The sequence below is a fragment of the Calliphora vicina genome, chromosome 1 (assembly GCF_958450345.1).
Source record: "Calliphora vicina chromosome 1, idCalVici1.1, whole genome shotgun sequence".
Taxonomy (NCBI): Eukaryota; Metazoa; Arthropoda; class Insecta; order Diptera; family Calliphoridae; genus Calliphora; species Calliphora vicina.
The window spans coordinates 11,368,356-11,381,268 of NC_088780.1; the positions used below are offsets into that span (position 1 = coordinate 11,368,356).

At 28.9% G+C, this 12,913-nt stretch overlaps 1 protein-coding gene across 3 annotated transcripts in view; it reads right to left on the reverse strand.

Annotated features, from left to right (window-relative positions):
- subdued overlaps positions 1-12,913 on the reverse strand; it is a 34,417-nt gene that overhangs the window by 19,391 nt on the left and 2,113 nt on the right. Inside the window, exon 1 of one of the 3 annotated variants that reach the window (XM_065498985.1) lies at positions 8,311-8,635. The exons of the other annotated variants lie outside the window; for them this stretch is intronic. The gene's annotated coding sequence lies outside the window, so the exon portion shown is untranslated. Of the gene's footprint in view, positions 1-8,310; positions 8,636-12,913 lie in introns of those variants that run through there. 3 annotated transcript variants of the gene reach the window in all.

Below are 12,913 nucleotides of genomic sequence, written 5' to 3' on the forward strand. Positions count from 1 at the left end.
TTGTGGACCGATCACCACGAATTTAGGTCGTGTGATTTATGTCTATATGAAAGTTTACTATGTTGAATTTTTAAGCGATTTATGCACGTTAAAGTGATTTTCGGAAGCTGGTCTATATGGTAGCTATGACTAATTATGGACCGATCGTAACAAAATTTGGTGACATGAATTTTGCATATATAAAACTTATTTGGAGCGCAATTTGTGGAGATACATTTATAAATTAAACATTTATGACCGATAAAGCCCAATTTCGGAAGGACATTTGTATGGGGGCTAGGTGAAATAATGGACCGATTTCAGCCAGTTTCAATAGGCTTGGTCCTTGGGCCGAAAAAATAATACGTAGGTACCAAATTTGATCAAATATCTTCAAAACTGCGACCTGTACTCTGCGCACAAGGTTTACATGGACAGCCAGCCAGCAAGCCAACCAGACGGACTGACATCGTTTAATCGACTCAGAAAGTGATTCTAAGTCGATCGGTATACTTTAAGGTTTTTTTTTTTTAAAAAAACAAACACAAGCTGCGAAGCGTTTTGCTTGTCTGCAGTTACACCCAGAGTCTCTGACGGGAATCGAACCCGCAACCCTCAGAGTAATAGTTCAGCACACTATCGACTGTTCTATCGAGGCACCCAAAAGGTGGGTGTTAGACTAATATTTTTGGGCGTTACAAACATCTGCACAATCGCATAATACCCTCCCCACTATGGTGGTGTAGGGTATAAAAAGCATTGATCATAGTGCGGTAAGTCCCCTTTTACAATGCAGAAATTGAAAGGCAGACATTTTTCTCATTCTCTTTTGAACTAACCTAAACCTGTGTAATACACACTCTACCTCTTCAACCCCTCTCCAACAAACTTCGTCTGTCTGCCTTTAAATTTCTGCATTGTAAAAGGGGACTAAGGGTCTCCATTGAACGTAAAGCGAAATCCGTCATAATGTTTGAATAAATAAGGTCCGATGATGCCACCAGAGCGTAAACATCACCAAACGATGGATTTTTCTGGATGAATTGGAGTCTGTGGGGTTTGTTGTGGATTGGTCTCTAATCCAAAAAAGAGCCTCTTCGCTGAAAGGTAAATTCATGATGATTTGCCAGAGTATACAGATCATAAATGTCAAAAAATGAGCGCCGTCTGACAGTTCGTTTGACAGTTAACCCTTTCGTAAGTTCTATATGACTTAAAAAACACCCTTTATATACCACTCAGCTTAAACAAAATCTTTAGCTTTACTGAGATTTTCCGTATAACTCTTGTAAACTTAATAAGTATGTAGGAATAATGTTTGCTTTGATTTTCCAATCTCAACAATACACTTAAGGCAAAAAACACACATGGCAAATATATACACAAAAAAGCGTAACCACTTTTTAGCACAAATTTGTTCTACGTTCTTTACTCTTAAAAGTGTTTTGTAAGATCTAACGCCATCAATTTTTCTTTTTGGAATCTTCCTGGGTAAAATAAGTTTTTGAAATAAATAAAAGAATTCAAATATATTTTATTTAGTGGTTACGTTTTTACCGCATAATATTTGTCATGTGTGACTTTAAGAATATCAAATAGAACACTTTTCTTATCAATTACCAGTAATAAATAAGTAAATACATAGTTATAAAAAAGTATAAAGTATTTTTTCAATAATCACTTTCATTTCAAGATTAAATTTACGATACCACTTAAAATTCGCATATAAACTAAATTAAAAAGTAAAACTGACCTAAGTCAATAACTAAAACTACATCAAATCGTATAAAAATAATTGATGACATTTTATATCACGAAATTTTTAAACATACTGTGGTGCTGTTAATACTATTATTATTATTGTAAGAAACCATGCAAACATTTTTTTTAATATAGAGCAAGAAAGGAAGGGCGGCATATAAAATAGGAAAGCGTGCTGAGAAAACATCACAAGAAACTATGTTTTTCAAACAGAAATAACGTCATTTGGTTACAAAAAAAATAGATTTTAAGCAAAACCTAAGTGATAAGAGCTTTTGAGGGGATAATGTTGACCTATTTATTTTATTTTTTTTTTATTTGTATGAATTAATGTAAATGCCAACGTGCTTAGTTATGGGGAGTGGGGTTGGGTTTGTTGCTTTTAGAGCTTAAAGAATAATAAAAATAAATAACAAATGTTTAGAAAGGCAATGAGAGACAGAAGAGTGAAAACATTAGGTTTAATAGAGTAACAAATAATAGTTTAAACAAAAATTAAATAAAAAAATTTTAATAATATTTTTACAATAGATAGCGTGACTTTTTTGCCTCGAAATTTCGATATTTGTACCAACGAATCGTCATATGCGGGAAGTTTTGCTTTACTTTCTCAATTTAAAAAAAGTGCCGCTGAAGTACAACGATTGCTCAACAAAGCTTATGTGAATGTGTTCCATCGGTTTCAACATGATTTTGACACAGAAGACAAAGATCGCCCAGCTAGACAAACAAGTTAACCAAGATTTGTAGGAATTACTCCATGAAGATTGTTGTAAAACTCAACAAGAGCTTGCAAAATCATTGGGAGCTACTAAAGCAGCAATTTCAAAACGTTTTCGAGCAGCAGGATTCATCCAAAAGCGGGGAAATTCGAATTGAAATCTAGACACATTGAACAACGATTTTGAATGTCCGAAATTATGCTTGATCGCTAATCATTTTTGCAACGAATAATTACTTGTGATGAAAAATGGATCCATTACAATAACTGGAAGCGTAAGAGATCACATGTGAAGCCCGGCCAACCAGCCGAATCGACAGAGAAGCTAAATATCCATGACGCTAAGGTAATTCTCTGTATTTGGTGGGAGCAAAAGGTTCTTTATGAGCTGCTGAAATCTGGTCAGACCATCACAGGGAACCTGTACCGAACGCAACTGATTCGTTTGAAGCGAGCATTGGCCCAGATTATGCGGTCAGACATGACACCGTAATATTCCATCATGACAACGCTCGGCCTCATGTTGCAATACCTCTTAAAATGTATTTAGAAAGAATTGGTTGGGAAGTTTTGCTTCACCTGCCTTATACTCCGAATACTATTTGTTTCGATCGATGCAGGACGGTCTCTCTGGGATTCGCTTCACTTTGGAACAGATTATTCGATAGTGGCTTGATTCGTTCTTTTGGCTCGGAATCCATTTGTTGCCAGAAAGATGGGAAAACATCATACTTAATAATGGCCAATACTTTGATTAAATTTATGTTGTACAAAAGCTAAAACTTAGAAAAAATCTCGAATTTTTAATCGATATTTATCCAATTCTGATTTAATATATACATTTTTTAATAAATAATTAAACTTTTTCAGATTCCAATTTTTTTCGAGAATATTCCAAGAATTAATGTTAGTGGCACATTTACATAGAATTTATAAGAGAAAACCAGCACAAAGTGTCATTGACTTCAAGTATCCCGTTCTAGTATTCATCCATCAGATCTCTGTTTCTACCACTCAATATAAAATCCTAATATCAGAAAATTAAATACTTGAACTGGATACTTGAGGTCATGGCCCTTAGAGCAAAACATTGGCCTTCTCAAGACAAAAACATTGATAAAAAACAAAGATAAAATTTAAAAAGGCAACATTTTTTTTCGAAACTGTTTGCAAAAATGCTGTTACGAAATTGTACTTGAATTCAAATATAACGATTTTAACGGCTGATTTAAAAGTAGCATAATGCTTTCAAATAGCAGTTCTGTAATAGCAAACTGTAACATATCTGTGGGCATTATTAACATTGAATAAAAGCTTTCAGTTGACCAATGATCGTAAGTATGACAACGCTGTTTGCTGCGACCGTATATTCGAATTCGAATATTCAGTTAAAGAACATTGTAGATAGTACACCCCAGATGGCGTATGTATTAGAAAGCTCTAGACAGTTAAAGAGCAATCTAGTTAGTTAGTTTATCAGAGACGCTTTTCGAATAAACATCAACTGAGTGCCTTAAAATGTGCTGTGTTTTTCAAGTGAATTCGTGTACATTATAAAGTGTGTCTGTATTTCTGCGAATTTATAAACGTGTATAAAAAGAAAACATTGAGTGACTATTTAATTCTGTTGTTGTACATTTTAAATAAATAAATAAATAAATAGTTTCAAACTACTAAACGGCTTTTATTTGCAATCAAAAGTATCCGGTTTATTTAAAGGAAATAAACCAACATTTTGAAAAGGTTAAAACGTAACAATACTTTATATTAGAGGGTAGTACCCTCTAATGTAGAAGGTTTGATACATTTGAATTCATAGAATTGTATGAACTATAATTTCTCACCCTGTTTTTTTAAGAAATAGAAAGGAAAATGTGTTTAAGTACTTTAAATACATATCACAACTAAAATACACTACAAATGAGTAATTTTGGCAAAAAACAAACAAAATTTTTATGTTTTAATTGTTTCCGCCAAAAATTTCGTTTAACAAATATGATTTTTTCTCTCCTGAGAAGAAATAGCAAACAAATTTTCATATTTTCATTTTGTGAATCCCTTACACATTAAATTATTTTAAGCAACCCCAATATTGCAAACATTTAAAATTGGGAAGCACATTTTAGTGTATTTATATATAAATATCTGTCTGGGTTTTTGACTTTACAAGCTAAACCATTGTCTATTGTTTGTAGACAACAGTAGTTAAATATGTATTGCTGTAGACGGAAATTTACATTAGTCATTCAGAGTCTTATTATAAGATTTATTTGCAACGTAAATATGGTCAGGGGAGTACAGTTATTTGCGGTCAAAGTCGAGAATATAAATAAAGTTGTAAATAAATAACCGAATTATTTTCTAAATATAATTTTTCTTTAGTTTTAATCAGAGCTAGGAATTAATAATTTCAATTATTAATTTGGAATTAAAAAGTCTATTCCCAAAATCTAATTCTTTAATTCATCCATTGAATTAATCCATAACAGAATCATTCAACATTTGAATAATTAAATTTTTGTTAATTCAAACTTAATAAAAATTGTGTTATAATATTTTATCTTCATTCAATTTGTTTTTGTTGTTCTACATGAAAATTTGTATTTTCTATATTGCAATTTAATGTTTGAAAATTTGTAATACTGAAATTATTTATTCAAGTAATTCAAGCAGCAATAACACCTAAGCGGAGATAAAAAAATTTATATTGAAATTTACAGTTCGAAAGAATTTTAATATTCGAGAATTTTCTATATTGAAATTTAATGTTCTAAAATCTTTTATACATTTTTTAATAATGTTCAAAAATGGTTTATAAATTGTCTATATTGCAATAATTGGGTGTATGACTTAAAAATGCGAGATTTTTCCTAATTTTTAGCTTTTATTTTGAAACATTTGTACAATATAAATTTAGATATGGCAACATATGGATTCCGAGCCAAAAAAACTGCTCATCTTTTGAGGCCAAGAACGAATCATACATACTCTGTCCCAAAGTGAAGCGTATCCCAAAGAGAACGTTCTACATCGATCGAAACAAATAGTAGTCGGACGGGCACGATCTGGACAATAAAGCGGGTAAGACAAAACTTCCCAACGACTTCATTCTAAATACTTTTTAACCAGTGTTTAAAAAACTACGATAGCTAACAAATTTTTAACTGTTGCTACAACTACTGCTTCAAAAAAGTGTATGTAGGGGTAGCAGTAGCATTTGTCTTTTTTCGTTTTCTTGTTTTTTTAAAACTACTGCTACCTTCAAAATATAAAACTCTTAACAGAGCAGTACTAATAAAACATGAATTGTAAATGGAGTAGTAGCATAAAAATTTCTAAGGTAGCAGTAAAGTAGCAGTTGATGCAGCAATTAAGGTAGCAATAAAAGTAGTCAAAAAAGAAAATCTTCAATCATAACACCAAAATTAACAGAATTAAACACTGTGTGTTGTTTTTGTTTTGAGAGAGTTTGAAAGAATTATTCGTTTTTATTCGTCTCAGATGTTCGTGTTGCTAACAGAAAGATCGTGTATTCTGTGCGTATAACAAAAAAGACGAACTTTTGTTTACAACACGACCAACTTACACAAATATAAATTCACAACAACACATAATATACTTTTTTGGCTGAAGATTTTTATTTTTGACTTATTTTATTGCTACCTCAACTGCTACTTAGCTGCTACTTCAACTGCTACTTAACTGCTACTTCTTCTACTACCTTAACTGCTACTTCTATTACTAAGACTGCTAGATAGGTCCCTTTACTCTCACCAAATACAGAGCATTACATTAGCGCCATGGATATTTAGCATTGGTATGGATTCGGATGGTTGGTCGGGCTTCATATACTATATTTTACGCTTCGAGTTATCGTAATCATCCCAAGTAATGATTCGGTACAAAAATTATTTCTGTTATAGGGTTCAATCATCATTTCAGACATGCAAAATCGTCTCTCAAAGTTTCTCTCGGCTTCAATTCGTATAGTACATAATTTTCCTGCTTTTGGATGAATCCTGCTTCTCGGAAACGGTTTAAATTGCTGGTTGAGTAGCTCCCAATGATTTTGCAAGCTCTTGTTGAGTTTTACAACAATCTTCATGGTATTGGTCTTCAAATATTTTTGGCAGGTCTGGGTGATCTTTGCCTTGCATGTCAAAATCACCACTTCTGAACCGCACAAACCTCGCTTCAGTGAAACTTTTTTCAAATTAAAGAAGTAAAGCAAAACTTCCCGCATTTGACGCTTTGTTAGTCCCCATCCATACTATGAGACATTTGCTGCAAAACATTTGAGTTTGTTGATGAAAGGGGAAAGAGGAATGGAAAAGGGTACTCTGTTTCATGTACATGAAGTTTTTGTTGAGTATGTCATCCCCATTTATTCGTTCGTATTCGTTCTGTACAGAAATGTCAAAAACTGAAAAGCAAAAACTTCACTGTGTTTCGCGTCTACACAGTGAAGCTTTTGCAGTTTCAAAGGAGAATTTCAAAATGTTTTGCAGCAAATGTTTCACAGTGTGGACCGGGACTTAGTACTAAATATGTTCTCTTAAAAATACGCGTTCAAAAGATACGCCATCTATTGTAAATCCCGCATTTTTAAGTTATACACCTTATATATATTCGAAAATCTTCTATATTGAATTTTTTTTGTTCGAAAAATGTCTATATTAAAATTTTATTTTCATAAATTTTCTATATTGAAACTTCATGTTCGAAAATTTATAACCGATTATGAGCTATATTGAAAGTTGATGTTGGATAATTTACTATATTGAAATTTAATGTTCGAAAAATGTATGTTCTAACATTTTCTATATAAAGATCAAAGATATTTTATTATATTTGCAAAAATGTTATGTTCGAAAATTAACCATGAGAAGATTGATGCATATTTTTTTTTTTAATAAATTTTCTTTTGACATCGCGGAACGTTCGGTAGTAAATTTTTATATTTTTTTATTAAAAAAAAATTGAATAAGATTAGCAAGGCAATTTAATTTATAATTTGTTTACAATTGATGATTTGTTTATAGATAAACTATTATAATTAATATTTCTACTTTAAAATGTAAACAATTTATTAGTTTTTATCAAAATATTTTGATAATTTCCTTTGTTAAATATTTTTATTTGTTTACAAGACTGTAACTACAAAAGAGCGCCATACACTTGATAGAAATATTAAGTATTTTTAAACAAAAAACTTGTCTATCTTTAGAGTCCATATACACTAAATAATTAAAAAGAGCTCATCATAATATTCTAACACAATTTAAAAATAACCATTTATTTGCTTGTGAACCTGAAATTGTGTTTAATAATCTAAAATTATTAACACATTTCTTGTTAAAACTAAATTAGACTATGTGATGAGTCTACAAAAACAAATAAATTAGCAAAACAAAAATAACAAAAAAAAATAAAAATTCAAAGTTGCATAAATGTTTATTTCGTAAATGAATAGCAGAAAAAACAAATAAAGTAAAACAACTGTTGCCATAAAAAATAGGTGAGATGAAAGCAAATATTGATTTAATAAAAAAATAAAAAAAAAAATAAAAGAATTATTTAAGTTTGATAACAAGCAATAAAGGTTTTTTTTAAGAAAAATCATGCACTTTAAATAAAGAAATAAAATGAATCATTAAAAAAAACCACAATAAAAAATATAATAGTATAATTATAATGTTTATTTTGTTTCAATATAATGTAGCAAAACACAAATAAATTTATCATAATAATGTTATTAAGATTTAATTAAATAAAAAATCTGAAAAACTTTTAATAGATAAATTGTTTCCATAACTTAAACTAAAAATAACCATCAAATTTCCACGCACTTTTTTTGGCACTATTTAATAATTTTTTTCTAAATTATTTTATATTTTTTTTTTTTGGCTATTTTTTATTATTAAATTAATACTGTTTATTAGGTTAACTAATAGATTTCTTTTTTGTTGTTGCTTTGTTTAACAAATTTTGTATATTTTATTTTTGTATTTTATTCCATTTTATGCACACACGCAACGATACCGTCTCAACAACCACGTCTTTATTGTCTCGCGCTCTATGGTAATACTAAAAATGTAAATTCTTCAATTGGACTTCCGTCTGGTCGTTCATTAAATACAAAATTTAGTTTGTTTTCAATTGAGAGCAGAGTCTGTGTACATATGTTTAAAAGAGAGTGTACAAAAAAAAACATGCAGAAAATGTATATTTTTGTAGTATATTAAAGTGAATTTTCTCAGTATTTTTGTTATTCAATACAATTCTTTTAACACAAGATCGTTAATTATGTGGATTATCGTTTGTTGCAATATACTTCTGTACTCTATAAAGTAATACATACTATGAAAAGTAAACATAATACAGATTTAAATCGTTTTTGAAAATCTATTAACAAAATACAGGGTAATAGAATCATTTTATGAGAAATTTGCTAAAATGAAAAATTTTTATAAAAAAAATATACTTTATTTTGTGGTGAATCGTAATTAATAATAAAATCAATTTCGAATTTTTTGATGATACGATATGTATTAATTTTCCAATCAAAATTCCAATTAGACAATTTTCGAACATAAAATTTCCACATAAAAATCTTTTGAAAATTTTGAAATTCAATATTAAGTAAAATTCTCGAACATAAAATTTCAATTACATAATTTTCGAAATAAAAATTTCGAACATAAAATTTCAGTATAAAAAACGTTTGAGCATTAAATTGCAATATAGACAATTTTCGAACATAAATTTTTCACATAGAATACTTTCTTTCGAACATGAAATTTTCATGTAGAATATATTAATTACATATAAATATAAGTTTTTTTTAGAAAGTTTTCGCAAATAAAAATTTTATATAGAAAATTTTAATTTTTAAAATATTCGAATGTTCGAAAATAAAATTTTCCGAAATATAATTTCAATATCGAAAATTTTTTATGAATAAAATTAACGACAATAAAATTTCAATATCGAAAAGGAACATACAGTGGGGAGCTCAAATGAGTACATGTTTATATTTTCTGCACTTCTTATGGAATAAAAATAAAACTAATAAAGCAAATCCAAAAATGTTTTCTGTCATTTATTTTATGTTTAATATGTAACAAAATTAATTACAATTCAAAACAAAAAACATCCAGTTCTAAATAAAAAAAACAGACAAAACTAAAATAACTCGCATGTACTCAATTTTGCACCCCACAATAACTTTAGGGAAGAATTGCATTTTTTAAAAAAATTTCAAAATCCTTTATTACGTAAATAAAATTTTACATGCATTGGCATATTTTCTATCAATTTTTCATTAACTTTTTTTGGAATACTCTCTCTCTCGTGCTTAATCCGGTGTTAAAGCTCGTACAAATTGGTAGGAGTTAATCGGTATTGTTTCAACCGCCAATTCTCGATTCACTAAAAATTCTCAATAGGATTGAACTCAGGACATTGAGCTGATAACTACATTAATAAGAAATTTTTCTAGGAACACCATTCTTTACGATTTTTGACGTGTGCATTGTGTCACCATCCTATTGAAAAATTACTTCTTCTGCAGGATTTTCCCTTTTGTATACAAAAACGTGATGATGAGACTAAAAAATCGGTATGGTGAGTCTGCAAAATACGCAGATGGTTTTCTTTACCCATTATTTCATTGATTCTTTGCATTGGTCCAAGGTGGCACCATATAAAGCAACCCCATATCATTACCGTGTTTTACTGTTTCCTTACTGTATCACCAATTTTGAAAAAATCGGCGAAATAATGAGTTAAGAAAACTATCTGCGTATATTGAAGACTAATCATACCGAATTTATAGACTTGCCATTCCGATTTTGTAGATAAGAGCGCCAATCATGTCGAAGAAGTTATTTTACAGCAGAATGGCGAATTAAAGCACTCATCAAAAACTTTGAAAAATGGTTTAGTAAGCAAAATTTCTACCGAAATAGTGTCCAGTTCGATATACTGACCTCAATACGTAATCATCTTTGTGTTTTTCACATTCATCTTTTGACTTTGTCAAAAGAAGTAATTTTTTTTTGCAGAAGAAGTAATTTTTCAATAGGATGGTGACCCAATGCACACGTCAAAAATCGTAAAGAATGGTGTTCCTAGACAAATTTCTTATTAATGCAGTTATCAGCTCAATGTCTTGAGTTCAATTCTATTGAGAATTTTTAGTGAATCGTGAATTGGCGGTTGAAACAATACCGATTAACTCCTACCAATTTGTACGAGCTTTAACAGCGGATTGAGCACGAGAGAGAGAGTATTCCAAAAAAAGTTAATGAAAAATTTATAGAAAATATGCCAATGCATGTAAAATTTTATTTACGTAATAAAGGATTTTGAAATTTTTTTTAAAAAATGCAATTCTTCCCTAAAGTTATTGTGGGGTTCAAAATTGAGTACATGCGAGTTATTTTAGTTTTGTCTGTTTTTTTATTTAGAACTGGATGTTTTTAGTTTTGAATTGTAATTAATTTTGTTACATATTAAACATAAAATAAATGACAGAAAGCATTTTTGGATTTGCTTTATTAGTTTTATTTTTATTCCATAAGAAGTGCACAAAATAGAAACATGTACTCATTTGAGCTCCCCACTGTATTCGACCTGAACTCAAAACTCAATATAGAAAATTTTCGTACGTAAAATTAAATATAAACATTTTTCGAACATTAAAATTTTCAAAATAAAAACTTTTCAAAATTTCACATAGAAAAGTTTCGAATAATATTTTCATTTTTTATTTATTAATATAGAAAAACAGAAAATTTTTTGATATAAAATTTGCATATTGAAAATTTTCAAAATAAATATAATAATTAGGGGGCGGATTTTCATGCATTTATTATTGGAAAATATGCTTCAAAAAAATCAAAATATGACCTAAAAATTTAAAAAATATGCACTTATATTTTTGTGCAGAAACATAAAATAATAATCTATGGATCGCGCAATGTTTAAAAATACACAACAGTGTTCCCAGCAGTTATGACTCTTTAAATTTTACCCGGAAATAAATAGTTAAAGTTTTAAAATTATAATTGTTCTTCTGAGAAAACGGTGGATATATTAATATTTAGAGATTCTATCTTACGACTTGCCTTTTAAAATCATGAAAATGTTGATCGTGATGTAATAAAGTAGCATCCTTAATTTTGAATCTCGTAATAACCCAGCAGTTAAGCAAGTAGTCAATGTATCTTATAGAAAGTAATTGTCACTAATGTCTGATCACTTGGCTGACTCCAATTTATATATTTTGGGTCATTTGACACGTATGTGCTATTTGTAACGCAGATATAAGTCAATTGGTTACATTATACATCCCATGTAATCTAACATAAAGACAATTGTCACTTAAGTGTCTCTAAGTAATATATAGTGTAGTCACTTTAAATGTTTAGTGCATTTGTCTCTAAGTTATTTAAAAGGGTCAATTGACGTGCACGATATCGATATCTCTTATAAATCGAAATAGCAATGAAAACAAATATGAATGTTTTCGATACAAGCGAGTACTTGAGTGAAAATTTTACATATACATATTTTGTTTTTGTTAAACTTCCACTCAAAGTACTCGCTTGTATTATAAAGCACATTAATGAATTTTTGATACTTAAAAACAACTCGAAGCAAAATGTTTAGAAACGATAGTTTTCAATTGTTGATAGAGAAATGAAGAACTTAATGCTAGTTTCTCAATTTTGAAGAAGTTAGTCGATAATATTTCATGCTATTTCTATAACAAATTCGACAAAAAAACATTTTTCCAGACAATAAAAAATATTTTTTTATTAAAAATTTGGATAATATGCATATAAATATGCATTTTGAAGTAAAATATAACAAAATATGCATTATCAATAAAATATGCAAAAATATGCAGTAACAAATCGATGCCATTTTGCAGTAAAATGTGCGAATCGGATAGATAATTAGACTACATTGTATTTGAACGTTCGAGAAAAAACATGCATTTGCATATAAATCCGCCCCCTAATAATATATATAAACAATTTTCGAACATTAAAATTTTCAATATGTATAGAAAATTTTCAAAATTTCAATATAGAAAAGTTTCGAACATAATATTCCAATATAGAATTTTTTTATTATAAAATTTGCATATTAAAAATTTTCGAACGTAAAATTAAATATAAACAATTTCCGAACATTAAAATTTTCAATATAGAAAATTTTCAAAATATAGAAAAGTTTCGAGCATAATATTTCAAAATAGAAAATTTTTTGATATAAAATTAGCATATAGAAAATTTTCGAACAGAAAATTTTAATACAGAAAATTTTTGATCACTAAATTTTCTTATTCAGCTTTTGTACTTATTACATAAAATTTTGGTAATGAAACAAATTAAAATTTATCATTTTTCTAAAATACATATTTTTGTAGCTAGTTGTATA